At 35.6% G+C, this 16,034-nt stretch overlaps 1 protein-coding gene across 2 annotated transcripts in view; it reads left to right on the top strand.

The window, feature by feature from the left end:
• UNC5C (unc-5 netrin receptor C) overlaps positions 1-16,034 on the top strand; it is a 370,467-nt gene that overhangs the window by 247,635 nt on the left and 106,798 nt on the right. The window lies entirely within an intron of this gene.

Raw genomic sequence — 16,034 nt, 5'->3', positions numbered from 1 at the left:
GTTGAATTAAAGCCATTATAAAGAATTCCTAAACTTTATTAAAATGCTCTATATGAATCATTCTTCCTGAGCATGTCTAAAGAGATTTTTTATGTGGATTCTCCAAGAAATAGTTTGAAATGGAGGCATGCATGTGGGCCAGAGTATTCAAGAGTGCTCTTAGAAACAATATCTATGGAGGAATGAAGGCAGTAGGATGGGCAGAGGGAGAAATTGAGCTGTAATACAGGTGCAACAAAGGATGACACCACAAGGAGCTCTGGTATCATACGGCCCTTCAGAGTTGTCCTACCTTGAGACAAAGGAAGTGAACAGGCCTTTACCCCCCACATAGACAAGTCAATGGATGTGGGCTCCTCCTTTACCCTCCACATCCACCAGCTGTATGACCTGGGTCATGTCTGTTCTCCCCAACTGAAGGCAATTCCAGGGGAAAGAGGCTGACAACCTTCACTACCAACACTCCCAACAGGTGGGATCAGTCCTGAAAAAGAATCTTGGTAGTATACCGCAACTTCCACTACAGTTGTCTACAACAAATCTTGAAGAATTTATTTTATTAATTATGAAGAAAAAAAAGATGCTTTTGTACGTTTTGAAAAGAAACAAAATTAATTATTTGGATTAAACATTTAAATGAATTCAAAATTAGATTCTGATTTTAATCAAAAAGAGGCACAATAATATAAAACTGTATCTTTCATTGCTGTGTTATTTAATATCAAGTATAATAAATATTTTAAATTACCAATCTATACTTCATACTAAATTGGCTTGCCAAAAAGTCCAATTTTAAGTGCTTCAAAATCCCAAATGATGAATCTTGTGCCAATTTTATATATATAATATTCTATGTGTCCCTAATTATATAAAATTTAAATACATTTAAGAACCCCATGTTTCTTTGCAACATAATACATAATCTTTGCTATTGACAGCTTTTAAATGTAGTTTGACATTTTCACATAATAAGAAAACAAACTCTTCTTCTAGTAAGAGATTAATTCGCTCATAGCATCTTTTCATCTTTATGTGATAAAAGCAGTTTGCTTGTGCTTCCATAATTAACTGAACTGATATATGTGTGGCCTAGGAACAACACCCAACAAATAAAGATTTACTCCTATAGACTTACTTCATGATGAAAGAAACAGGTTAAATACCAAATTCTCTCTGTCAAGTCTGATCGCTACCAAAGAGTCCTGGCTAATAGTGAAGGAAGTTTGCAGATTGTCTAGTTAGTTCTGTTTTGAGTGAGCTGTGGTGCTTTGCCCAGTAATATTTGACAGATAGCCACCACATAAACTGCAGTTAAAGTTTAAATTTGTCTCAGGTAAAGATAGCCATGATGCTAAGTGCAATTACCTCTCACCTAACCAGATTTATACTCCTTTTGTATATTTTGGAGGGGACCATATTTCTTTCATGAAAAAAAGAACTCTATTTTCGGAAGTTTATAAAGCAGAAATGAATATTGGCTATTCATTTATTTAAGTTTGCTTATAATATTTCGCACATTCAAACTATTTTAAAATATAAAAATAAGTTTGTGACACAATCAGGGCAGAAAGAAGAAAGGAAACATGAAAGTTAGAATTCAGCCAAGCATGAGCTAAAAACATAATATGCCTGCTCTAAAATCATGTACATTTGCGAGAGGGCAGTGCCAAATGTCCTAGGTGGGAGCTGTAGCTTCCACAGCGGAGAGAGAAGTCTCTGGTGAAAGAAATCTCTTGTGAGGAGTCAAGCAGACACTATAATGACTGTCCAAAGTAAAACCCTTGTGGTAATACACCTACCAGTTTATGGAATTGTTTTTTCCAGTGTCCCTTGTTCTAGACCAATGGGAAAATTCCGATTGTTAAGGTAGGAAAATGTGATTCAGGCAAAATGGCAGCAAACACCATCTTTCTACAGGAAATATCTTGGTTTTGATATGGCTGCTGTTGTTGATGTTGTGATTGTTGATGTGGTCATTGTGGTCAGGAGATGGTGTTTATAATGTGAAAAGAGTAGTGGAGTGGAGTGGTTAGAGCACAGGCTTTGGTGCCAGGTTGACTCTTATTCAAAGTCTAGTTGCATCACTTACTCATGTGACCTTGGTCAAGTGACTTAATCCTTCTGAGCCTTAGTTTCATGAACCGCGAAATGAAAATGATAAGATTATTGTTACGATTAAGCAAGATAAACATGTAAAGCATATGGCAGAGTGCCAGACCCAAAGCAAATACTTATTGAATTATAATAATTATTCATAACAACAGATAAAATAATTTAAACAACTTTGTACATTCTGAAACTTATCAATACTAAGTTAACTTTAAAAACTTAAAAGCTTCTTCTTTTACCACTTCGTGTGCCAAGCCTGGGCTGTCAATCCTAGAGAATGAAACTCTCTGCAGATTTACATATAATTAAAAGGTAATATTTCCCTATGCCTAAGGATGGAGGAGCATTACAGATGGTCATCCTTCTACTGCAATTCAAGTGTTGTAGTGGATTTATGTGCAAAGAGAATCTATCTTCCTGGGAATGGCAGGATAGTTCCTAAGGATTTTCTGTTTATCATGTGTACAATCAATAAATCACAGCCACCGTCACAAAGGCCACTGGCTACAGAGAGGAATGAGATAGCTCCTAAAAAGAATGAAGAAAGATCATAGCCACTATCTTAAAAAGCAAAAAAAAAAAAAAAAAAAAAAAAAGCAAAATTAATTTTATTAATATATTTTATTTAGTCCAATATATCTAAACTGTCATTTCAACAAAATAACCAATATAAGCAAGTAATAATTAAATACTTTACATTCTTTTTTTATACTAGTGTTTGAGATCTGTTGTGCATACACTTACACTAGTGCTCAGTTAAAATTAGCCACACGTCAACTGCTTGAGAGCCACGTGTTTAGTATTGGCAGATGGGTTCTAGAATAATAATAATTGAAGTGCTTTTCCAATTACTTTATTCTTTCACCTCACATAGTTACCTTTTTCTTTTGTAGTGAGAACACTTAAGAGCGATTCTCTTAGCAAATTTTAAGTATACAATACAGTATTTACTAATTGTAGTCACCATGCTATACATTACATTCCTAGAATTTAATCATTTTATTTGCTATAAGATAATTACAAATGTTTGACCAACATTTTCATGGATTATCACATTCAGTCCGTGTATGATGGTGTTATTATCCTCATTTTACAGGTGAGGAAATAAAGAACAAAGGGAGATTAAAAATAATCCTGTCTGAGTTCACATAGGTGGTATATGGAGAAGCGAATCAGTCCAGCAGCAGTGTCCTGAATCAGCACACTGGATACAAATAAGAGAGGAGTTGACAATGGTTTTTATGTCAGGTGGCAGGTCACAAAAATATCTTGTTTTCCAGATGCATAATGTTGTAGGCTTACTATTATTTATAATGCATAAATGTAAGAAGGCCTTGGGTTCCTGCCTCTCTCCTCATTGCTTGGTCTGCTCCAACCACACCAGCTTCCTCATTGGACTACGATACACTCATTCCAGGTACGAGCTATTTGCAGTAACTGTTCCAACACAGTTGGAACGTTTTCCCCAACTCTGTGTGTCTCACTTCTTTCTCTCATTCAGATTTCCGCTGAGGCGTCACCTCTACCAAGGGGTCAACCTTCACCAATTTACCTAAAACCTACTGTCCCCAACACTGTCACTACTAATCACAAGCCTGCTTTATTTTTCTTGAGATCATTTCTCACCTTATATTGACTATGTGCATCACGGAAATATAAGCCTCACAAAGACAGGCACTTTATTTTCCTCACCATTGCATCTATGTGAAAATTAATAAACAGAAACCTCATTTCAAACGGAGTTTGAAGGCTGGAGGAGAACTCTCGGACATGTGCCAGTAAACACACACCACCGACCCCAACAGGAAGAGATGTACCTTGTGTCTTGAACAGGAAATGATACTGCATTACTACCTCAGCAGGAGGAAGAAAAGATTCCTCCTTGTCCAGTAACAGCTCCACCAATGGGAGACTGCTGTAGCTCAGCCAATGCAAAGTCACCATATTTCAAACTTTCAGTTTTCTCCAATAAATTATTTGTTTATAACAGTCCTTCCACTCACCCAAGTTCAGAAAAGAGCGTCCCCTCCTTTGTTTCTCTGGACTTGTATGTGGCTTGCCATTACATCACATATCCTGAATTGCAATTCTTTGTTGTTCTTGAGAAAACCATTTTGCTGCAGAAATAAATGCTGTCATTTTATTAAAAATCAACAGCTCCAATACCTAAAAATAGTTCCTTGCATGGGTGGGGCTGGTGCTAAGTAAATGAAGAAGTAAAAAAATGAAATTAAACTGAAAGCATATAATGGGGCAAAGTGATGATGCTATTCAATGCTAATCATTTATTCATTGAGTAAAAATGTTTTATCGCCCAAGGAATTCAAGGATATCAGATAACGTGAAATGACTAATGAGTACGTCTGTGCTCCCCCTACTTCAAATCACCCTTACACTTCTGTGCTTATTTATTTTCTCCACAGCACTTATCAACTTCTAAACTACTATATATTTACTTATGTATTATGTTCATGGTTTATGGTCTAGCCCTCCCACCCCCTTAGAGAGTAAGACCCTTACGTGCAAACATTTTTGTTTGGTTTGTTCACTAATATTCAAAATGCCTATAAATGATGCTGGGCACAGTGTGGGAACTCAAATATCTTAAAGGAATGAATGAATTAATATTTCTACAGTAGGGGTAATAGTATCTCCAGTGAAATATATATGTAATCTTATGAATTATTCTGTTGGTTTACATATACAGAAGTCATTACCCATGGCCTTATATGTCATTTTTCCATTTCCTATCTTCCTGGCATAAAACAAACTTAATTATGAAATTTAACCAAATAATGCATTTATTGAACCAGGTGTTCTGAAAGATTTACATTATACCATGACAGTATCTAGATGCTACTGCCAAATGCCTTGGTAGAGCTTAGCAGGCTTACCAGCACACCAGAATAAATGGTCTGTTTACTAAGGTGGGGTTTGATCTTTGTACAACTATTTAAGCCCTGAATAAGTCTGTTATAAATTACAGAGACCAGAATTTGAATTAGATGAGATTAATTGTAGAGTTTAGACCTTTTTAGATAATAAGAAATAAATTTTTAACAATAAATTTCTTTGTTTCATATAAATCTCAACCATTGTATTAAATAGTATTAAATAATGTTGCTCCTATTTCAAGATTAAAAACTATAATATATACCTGATTATATCAGTCTTTATTTTTCCAAACATATTTGCTTTTGTATATGACAGAAGTTCCCAAGATTTATGAAGACCCACACACTTCTATAGACATTCATATCCCATATTTATTCTGAAGGTAGATATATAATTGACAGAACACTGTCTCATAAGTTATATTTTGGGGGAAATCATTTATTATGTGTTATTGGCAAGGCTGGTGACCCATTGGACTACAATGTTTCTTTTAAAGTAATGTTTTATGCTGTATGGAAAGGGAAGTTTAAGGCTAACATGCTTATTTGCAAAAAAAAGCTTGTCTGCAATCATTGCATTCTTTTTTTGCACTCTGAGAAAAGAGCCTTAACTTTTTTATGTCAGGTACCTCATCTATAAAGCTGGCATGTTTCTTAAGACATGCTTTTAAAAATATTGTGATGACATATAATCTTTTTTTTTTTCTGAAACTGAAGATGCAGTGTGACTATAAAAGAGTGGCTTATGTGTTTTTTGTTTGTTTGTTTTTATCTTCCTCTTCTCTGTAATGGATGCCATTTGGAGTTCTAGCTCTAAAATATTTATTAAAAAAAAAAAAAAAAAAACCTTTAGCAAAACTATTTGAATATAACTATGTCCTATAAATGCCCCCAAAGCCAAGAAATAAAGAATGGCTGAAATCGTACTTTCTTTCTGCAGGGACTTTGTTCGCTCAAGATTTCTCTGTTTAAAAGACCTCAGTGCAGTAAGGAGTAGTCATCCCTGAGCACCACTTAACACGTTACCAAGATGGTCTTCTGCTGATTTGCTTAAAGATCATTCTAACCTCTGTCCCTGGATATGAACTATGATATTAGGAAAGGTTTTTGTGGTAAATTCCTAACAGTCATCAAAACTAGCCTTTAAAAAGCAAAATGAGGTTATGAAATTATAACAAGAACAAAAATCAGAATCTTTCATCCTCATTAGACTTTTAAAAAGTCTGTGTCCTGGTAGCCAATATTTATGGCGTCCTTACTGTGTGCCTAACTCTGTCAGAAAGCCCCCAGTGCATGTTAACCAGTGTGATGTCCCCAACAATCCTAGGAGACAGGCCCCATTACCCTTAGTCTGAAAATAATGAAACAGGAGGAAGGAAACCTGAGCTAACTTGTCCCAGTCACTTGTTTAGGAAATGGTAAGTCTGAGTTTTTAAACAAACTTTTTACTTTGCAGTCCAATTTATTGTACAGATTTGCAGAAACACGTGGCAATTCTTGACTTTTCAATCTAACCAGAGGGGAACTTCATGTAGTTTATTTTTGTTGGTTGTTTGGTTGGTTTTTGTTTGTTTTATATATTACAATATTCAAGAAGGAAAAGCAAGTGAAAAAAGAAAATTCCATCCATTTTTTATATACTGTGTCCCTTACATCACAATAAGAGTCACTGAATATAAAAATTTTCATGATTTTTTTTTAATTCAAGCAAAGATAAGATACTCTATTCCTGAAAAAACAAGACCATGGATAACTTTTTAGGGTTCTATGGCCTTAAGTCAGGCATTTTTCACTTTTCATAAGTGCCCAAAGCTCGGAAGACTAATCCAGTTCTCCCAAAATATGCTATACGGGTCTATTCATAGCAGTAATTTCTCGTTAACAGTGAGATTTGGTGATGTAAGCATAAGCTCTACGCTATGAGAACATAATTAGCTCCTTTAACCATTATTGGAAGAACAGATTATAACACAAATATTATTACTATATGAGACCAGAGACTTGTTTTATTTGCTAGAGGAGCCCTTTGAAAGTACATTAAAACAAATGTTTAAAAAGTTGAAAAATGTATTCCGTTCCTCTATTCATTGAGCATGCAAAAGAATTAACTGAAAAGTAACTTGAAAGTAGGAAAATGTGAATCATGGTAAAGTAGCTGTATTCGCTTAATGCAAAGTCAGGCCTGTATCAGAAACTATAGAAGAAGCCCAAGAGCAGATAACTTCATGTGAAGCTCGTCCCTAGAATGGAGCCATTTTGTCATGACCAGCTCAGTTTGCGAGGCAAAAAGCTTAATTCTGATGCTTTGAGTGGTAGAAATAAATAACTAAATAAAATAATTTATTTAATTAAATATCAGTACAGCCATGAACTCTGTGAAACTTTGGTAGCTATACTGATTGAGAACTGAATGGAATGGGTATCTAAATGAGGACATATAGAGAGGGCTTTTATGTAACAGCCTGTCCTAAGTGTTTTTATGTGTATTCTCTTATTTAAGCTTCACAGTAACTGTATGAGGTAAGTATTGTAATTATCCTTATTTTAGGGATGCAGAAACAAAAGCACATAAACCTCATTAGGTTCAGAGCAAGGGTGAAATTCAGGCAGGTGGGTCCTGACTCCATGCTTATAATTCCAGTGATAGGCTGGATAATGGCCCCCAAGGTATCAAGTCCCAATCCCTGGAGCCTATAAACCTCACCTTACATGGAAAAAAGGATCTTTGCAAATGTGCTTAAATTAAGGATTTCGATATGGGAAGATTATTTGTGATTATTCAGGTGGGCTCTATATGCCATCACAAGTGTCCTTATATGAAAAAAAACAAAGGGAGACTTGACAGAGATTGAAGAGGAGGAGGCAATTCACATTGCCAGAGGCAGAGATTGTAGGGATGCACCACAAGCCAAGGAATGCCGGCAGCTACCAGAATCTGGAAGAGGCAAGTTATAGATTCTCCTTGACAAGGGAACACAACCTTTCCAACATCTTAGTTATGGCCCAGTGAAGCTGGTTTCAGATTGTTGGCCTCCATCCAGATTGTGAGAAAATAAGTTTATCCTGCTTTAAATCAGCAAGCAAAAATTTCTGGAGAAAACAAATGTAACCACTATGCAACATTCCTCCTTCAACAGACCCTCATCATGAGGTAGCTTGCTTCTCAATAGCTGGTAAACTTGAACAAGTGAGTTTACCTTTCAAAGTCCTTGTTGCATTATATGTAAAGTAAGGGGATTGGATGTGTGAATTCTAAGGTCTTTGATAGTTTTCCACCGTAAGAGAAATTGTTTCAAGACCTTCATTAAAGGGGATGGCCATATTATTTGAATTCAATTCAGCGTTTATTAAGAATCTACTATGCATTGAGCACCAAGCATCAAGATGTATTTGACCTCATAGAATTTTTAAAATATATAAATTCAGTAATTTGCTGGGAAGTGAAATTTAGCAGTGATATAATATCTGATGGAAAGATGACCACAGCTGTGTAGGCATATCCCATATCAGGAAGTTCTGTGCAGTGAACTCTACGTTGGGAAGGTAAATGCATCACATTATAAATGCTAACTCGGATTTAGATGTGGCTTCCAGGGTCCTATGCTAGGGAAATCCCAACTCCACGAAAAAGAATATCATGATCAATTACTTACAGACACATGTGTTGAATGGGAAGGTCCCGGCACCAAATATTTGCCATTTCTACTCTAAAAACAAGAGTTGAGCACAGATCATAACCATTCTTGACAGTTTACTTCTGTCCGTGGAAGAGCTTCAGGTTTTTGTACATAGCAGCTATAACAATGAAGGCATTGCTTCAGAAAAGGATGTGGGGACACGTTTATCCTGTGTAGTCATCAGCAGTTATAGGAATGATGACAAAGTGTCTTTTCAGTCATCAAGAAACTTTTGGTTCACCTGACTGAGGTAATAGTTTCCATTTATTTAAAATGTCACTTCATCTTCTGAAGCCCTGAAATTTATTAGCTAACATTCTTTCTGAAAGTAGGTCAGGGAACATAAACTAATAATTATAAAATATTAATTCAGAGTATGTTATATATATCATCCTACTAACAGAAACAGTTTTGCCCACCAAGATCTCTTGGTCAGCTTTCTTGATTAGGTGTCTGAAAATCAGAAGGGGCAGGAGAGATGTCTAAAGGATTGTCTCTGAGGTGGGAGAGGCCACAGAAATATTAAGATAACTTTGACACTCTCAAGACTGAACTCTAGAACGCCTCAAAATGGCAGTCTGCAGGCCCAGTATATAACCCACCAACTTTTTTGTTTGGCCCTTAAAATGTTGGCCCACAGAGGTATTTTGTTAAAGTTCTCAGCAGTTGACAACATATACTATTAGAAAAAAATTTACGTAATAATCCACAGTACTAACTTCTGTTAGCAATAAAATATGCGGCTGTGGTCCAGTAAGCCTGCATTCCTAAATGGCAATGTGTAGCTAGAGCTGAGTAGCAAGAGTAAAAAGTTAAGTGAATTGGCTTTGCACCCATATCTCTATTAAAATTTAGAAAACAATAGACAGCCCACGTGGGTGCCATGTTGCAAGAAAAAAAAAATTCTTGTCCCTAATTTTCTCCCAATTATATTATCTGCATGGCCCCTAGACACATGTGAAATTTCAAGTTCTATGCTAGAAAGTGTACAAAAATGAATTCCACTGTAGAAACACTAATAGGGACTTATTTTAAACCCAGTTGTAAGAGCCCCAGTAGAGAAGCAGGTCGGCTTGGCTCCCACAGGTTTCCAAGCCCCCTCCCTCCACTGCCTGTAGGGTCTACACAGTGCTGTGCATATCATGGGTGTGACATACATAATCAGTCAATCAGCCTGTAGTTCTCAGTTTCGTGCTATTCACACTCGTGGGACCAGTTAAGGCTGTAGATTCCCAGGGCCCAACCAAAGTATGAAATGTGCGTCTCTTTTTTAAGCACAGCGAGTAGTCCCTGTGTTTCTCTTTGCGACACATCACTTCCAGTCCTCTCACACTCATAATTGTTTTGTCTCACTTGGTTATGTTTGTTGTGACTAAGGGAGATAATGCTTGATGTTTCTATAGCATAATACAATTCACTAATACTATGGGAAAAGATGGGGTGGGGATTACTTTCTTTGGAGCACAGACTATATTCAAGGCATGATGCTAGAATTTTATAGGTGCCTCTTCCTTTGTAACCCTGTTAGATAATATAATTTCCAGTATTACACTCATTTTTTAGCTGAATAATCTAAGGCAAGAAGAAGTTAAGAATATGTGCTCAAGCTCACACACCTAGTCAAGTGGTGGAATTAGGACCTGAACCCAGGTTTGTCCATGTTGAAGACCCAGCTCTTGGCCACAATGTTATCTTGTATTCCAGTTGCTTTTAGATCATTTTTACAGTGATCTACATAAAAAAAAAAAAAAAAAAGTGTGTGTGTGTGTGTGTGTGTGTGTATTTAATGATCCACTAAATACATACCCATCTCATCTCACATACAATACAGATATGTGTGTGTAAATGGATGTGTGTACATATACACATATATAATAATACTACGTATGATACATTATCTTGACATTATATACTATGTATGATACATTATCTTGACATTACCTATTTATACAATTTCATATTTTTTAATGCTGGTTTTTAATTCACTAAATTGATATAGGACTTTCTAAGGGGTTATGAAACAAAGTTTGAAAAACACAATAATAAACCTTAAATCCCATAAGAACACTAAGTAATATTAGATACAATGGTTTACAGACTATATGGCCAAATTATGAAATAGAATGACATGTTGAAAATTTACTCATATGACTTATCATCTTTCATTCCTCTCTAAGGAATAATAATAGAAATGTTTGTAATGATTTATTACATGTGTTTTGTCCTTTATAATCTCCCAAAACCTTTCAGATTCAGTTTCTCTTTTAATATTCACAAAACCCTATGAGGCTTAAAAACAAACACACACACACAAATATTAATAATGTTATATTTCAATTATCTTATTATTCTGTGGCATTTAAGAATTTTAATTTACACTAGAAAAGCCTATTGAAATAAATCCATTAGAGAATTCTTGAGTTCATAGAATTAGTCTATCACATTGCCAAAATTTTGACTTTTAAAAAATATTTTATTCTAAAAAATCTTTTAACATGATGAAGTAGCATTGCTGACACTGTTAATAATGCAAATAGTTTTTAAAAACTTGGAGTAAGGATATGTGTATTATTTTTTTCAAAGATGACAGTATCCGCAACCTGCCTGCATCATAGGGAGATCTTTTTGCTGATATTTTTCCCGGGTTCCTTCCAAAATCAGCAAGGCTCACAGGTGCTTAGGTGGTAGTGTGACTCATTATACTCAAACTTTTCCTTTCCTATTGCAGGTCACACTCACCGTTTCCTATGGTGTCAGGCAAAGCTTCTGGAGGGGTGTCACTGGGAGGGATAGGGGCAGACATAATTTTCTGCCCCTTTTGTAACGCATATTGACATGATGGGCTTTCTTGCATACTGTTTTGGATAGGCATTTCCCTCCCCGTCTCTCCATGGAGACAGAAAATTAGTTTTCTAAAAGTAATTTCCAATGCATTTACAATCACCCAAGCTTTAATTTTCATCTGCTTTAGTGATTGCTTCCTTGGATTTATAGGAAGAATTTTCTGATATTTTTAACACTGAATCTTATGAAACCTACCTTTCTCCTGTTTTCTAACTCTTACCCATACCTGTCTGTCCAAGTGTTCAAAAGTTCCATGAAAATTGTCCTGAGGGGAAAATCGGAAGCTGGTCTCTTCAAAGATGTATCAACTCCCAGGTTATTGTAAAATAATTTCTTCTGCTATTTCTTTTGGACACTGATAATTGGTATATCTTCTCAAAGTTTTATCACAACCAAGAAGTATCTTATTTGATAAAGGATAAGCTTTTTTTTGGCTAAAATGCATATTTAAAATGTTAGTCTATTCAGTCACGGGCCCTTACAACAGAAGAGACACTCAAAAGCATCCGGTCATTTACTTTTACTTTACAAATGAGGACGGTGAAGGCCACAAAGTCTTTGAAGTCCATTAGCCTTCTTTCCTTTTTACCACATTGTCAAAAAGGTAAGTTCATGTTTGTCGAATGCCAGGAATTAGGGTACGGCACATCATAAATAATTTGTAACTGTAGGATTATTATTGTGGACAAAAATCATTGAAAGAATCAAAATTCTCTAATAAAAGCTGTGATGTTGTTTGCACCCACACATGCTTGTGTTCTAAAAGCCTTTCTTTGATTACTGTGTGAATGGTAAACAGAAATCCATATAATTTCAGGTCTGATTCTACCTCTGCTAATTGGATTTCTTTTTATGGATTTAGTAAGCCAATATTCATATTCTTAAGTAAACATCTCTCTGAATGCATGCATATAATGAAGCTGATTTTCCTTTTTATTGGTGGAATCAATGACTAAAGCAGAGGTAGGCCAAGTTGACTTTGCAAAAGTAATCTATGTTGTATTGAAAAGACTTTAATACTTATTTTAGTAGCAGCCTTAGAACTAATGGAAAGGAAACAGATATTGAGAATCCTAAAGGTCTTCCAAGGGCAGAAATTCATCTTTTTTCCTGACAGGAATTGCCCACATTATTCTGAACTATTCTGTTTTACATCTAATTCCTAGCTGACAAGTGTCCGTTTTTCATACTTATTCATTTGTCACCCATGTGTCCTCTCTGCCTGCAAGGCATCCAGCCTGCCTTCTATCACATCTCTCCAAATGATGGAGGATATGCTTAAACCCTTACCCACTTTCTGCCTGCAGAGTAATGCAGAGGCATACTGAAAGGAGCAGCTGCTATGCTGGACGACCACAATATATTCTATGCTTGTTACACTACCTGGAAGCTAGAAAAGGAGTTTTATGGCAGGAATTAAAAGAAATTTTCAGGAAGAAGTATTGCTTTCTGGAAGGTTAAACATAAGATCACTTTAGAAATTAGATAAAATTTACAGAGTTTAAGGCCAAACCATTAAAACAAAATAATGATATGGTATTCCATGAGGTTCAGTTAAACCTGTCTCTTGAAGTACATGCCTCTCATGTGTGGACACCATTCTCAATTAAGAAGCAAGGATCCTCATAAGAGAATGTGGCAGGAATGTGAAAACTGTGCCCCAACCTATATCATATCCTAAGAATCATAATACACCTCATTCAAGCCCATCACCCCTTAGTGGTGCTGCTGACTTTTGTTACCATTAAATTTTGCAAAAGAATAGCAGCTTCCCATGGTGGTTATTTTCCCAATTCCTGTGCAACCTCAACACAGCTTGGCCTCTACTCTCCCTTCACTCCTATATTTTCCAAACCACTGACCTCCCCTTTGCTTCCTTCACTGAATTTGTCCTGTTGACTTCCCAACTTCTTAAAACCTTGTTCCCTTGTCTCCTCCAACGACTTGTTTCTGGTTTTTCACTTACTTCATTGTTCACGCCGTGTCATTTTTGCTGGCAGTTTTCCCTCATGAATATTGGTGTAGTCCTTTTTTTATGCTGCAATCTTTCCCTTGGTGACACCATCTAGTTCCAGTGCTTCGGCTGTCTCCTAGAAGACAAAGCACACATTTTCTACCTGGATCTCTTTTCTAAACTCTAGACCCGGTGATTCTCAAGTTGGGGTGATTTTTCCTCTCAGGAGACATTTGACATTGTCTGGAGGCATTTCTTTGCTCATGGCTGGAAAGGGTACTACTGGTTCCTAGAAAGTAGACTCAAGGGATACTGCTAAGCATCTTACAATGTGCAGGACAACCCCACAACAGAGAATTATCCAGTTCCACATGTCAGTAGTGCTGAGGTTGAGAAATCATGATCTAGACCTACTGGACTTTTCCATTTGAATATCCTGCAGGCATACCAAAGTGAATATATAGTGAAATAAATTACTATCTTTCTCCTCACTTTTCTGCCCAGTTTGGTACTAGTATTTCATTTAATTATGGTACCAATTTAACAATTGCAGTAGCTAAGAATATATAGTATTAACCTGCCTCCTGGCGCTTTCCAAATACATAGGTCTTCCCAAATATGTGATCTATTTATTTCTAGAATTTGCTTTCTCCTCTTTCTCTCCACTATCACTAACAGAGTTCAGGGCCCAATCATCCCTCCTGGTCTATTCAAATGATTCCCAAACTAGTTTCTTTTTATTCACCACTACATCAATCCATCTGTCACACTGAGGGTATTATGACATTTGATATCACTCCTTTGCTGAAAAACTTTTGAGTGTTTTCCATTCCTTAGCATGGCAGAAAGACTTTTCATAATCAGATCTCAATTTACCTTTCTCGTCTTGAATCTCTATCTTCCACATTTTCATTCTAAGTACCTCGTAAAGTGCCTACCATAAGAAGGTAATTAACAAATGTTAAAAGAATTTGTTTTGAGTATTTTGATACATATGTCCCTCACTTTTTCTTATTCTCAGTCTTTATTTTGTGATATGCTGATGAATTTAACTGGGAATGAGTCAATATATTATTCAATTTGAGAACTAATTCCAATCATTATGTCTTCACTTTTACCTCACATCAGATGGGTGTTTTTCAGAAAGTAGATATTTTTCACAAAGTATATGTACTTTGTTGAGAACATCTCATTCCATAAAATTTATTCATTGCCACTCTTCTTTATTAGTATTTAGTGTTTTACCAAAAATTTTTATCTTAATGCAGATCAAGAGCAGAGAAACCACCATATCAGAAGAGAAAGAGTAGAAATTTTTTAATGTTTCTGTTGGAAGGACACAGATTAACCAAAAGCGATGTTAAAGAGATGTGTGGAGAAGTAAAATATGTATCAAATCAAGAGTCAAATCAAGTCAAGAGTCAGGTTCTAATGCAGCATCCATTATTTTGCTGTGAGGCTTTAAGTAATTTGGTAAACATGTTCCTTATATAAAAATTAAGGATTTGGTTTAGATAACTTTCAAGTTTAATAACTGTACATTTTAAAAGTTCATTTCTACGATATATTCAATTTCTCAACAATTAAATGAGAAGAGCCCTTCTGACAGGAATTCTGTCACCATTTGGAGAATCTCTTGTCTTACCTCAGACCCACATAGCTCCATAATTTTCTCACAATCCCTAAGCTCTTGAAGGCTTTCTTTTGCCAAGAAATTCAACAAAATGATACATATATAACAATGAATATTTTTTCTCAGTGCATTTTTCCAGGTGCTGCTTTCTAATAGCTCTTTGAAAGACATTAGGGGTATATCTGCAGAGCTTTTGGGTTTCTACTCATTAGTTCAATAGGATAAAATAGTGCTTTTAAGTTAAATTTTCATCAGGGAAATGAGATGAAAGGATGGAGGCGTTAATTTTTTATTAAAATTAACGGGATAAAATTCCAATACTTTATACCAGTATGAAATAATGAAATAAATTTTGGTGTGCTTTTTTTAAAATGCTGGTTCAAAGCTCTGTGGCTGAATCATTTATTTTTTTAAGTTTGGTGTTTAAAATAACAAGTTGGTTTCTAACATTTTTGTGTCCATCTATAATAATTTTTTTAAAAGTCTGCATACTGCTATGGCAACTATATATATAAATATGTAATTAGGTACTTGGTATATTTGGGCAGAAATGACCATTTAATCTTCTAATTGAAGAATAGCCACATAATTACATAGGGAGAGATTTCTGGGCTCATTCCAATAGTTACTCTTTCCCCTGCCTTGCATAACCTCAATAGGTTGTATTCATTCTTTAGGACTCCCGCATTCTGTTTTACATTCTGAATTGGAAACTTGCTTTTCAGTTATTGATCAAAAGATCTCAGTGATTGCAAGTTTAATTGTAGCTATTGTAAAGAGAGAAGAACCTTTATGTACATAAGAAACTCTGCGTTTATCAGAATCATGCCGTTGGGGTTCTTTTGATGAAAAAAGTGGTCATCATAGTTGATTATCAAGAAGTACTAAGGAAATAAAAGGAATGAATTTCACTAATTGTTAAT

The sequence above is a fragment of the Rhinolophus sinicus genome, chromosome 1 (assembly GCF_057876585.1).
Source record: "Rhinolophus sinicus isolate RSI-liver-muscle chromosome 1, RSI-T2T, whole genome shotgun sequence".
NCBI classification, from domain to species: Eukaryota; Metazoa; Chordata; class Mammalia; order Chiroptera; family Rhinolophidae; genus Rhinolophus; species Rhinolophus sinicus.
The sequence above is the reverse complement of the archived record's forward strand: the minus strand, read 5'-3'. Positions and strand labels throughout refer to the sequence as shown.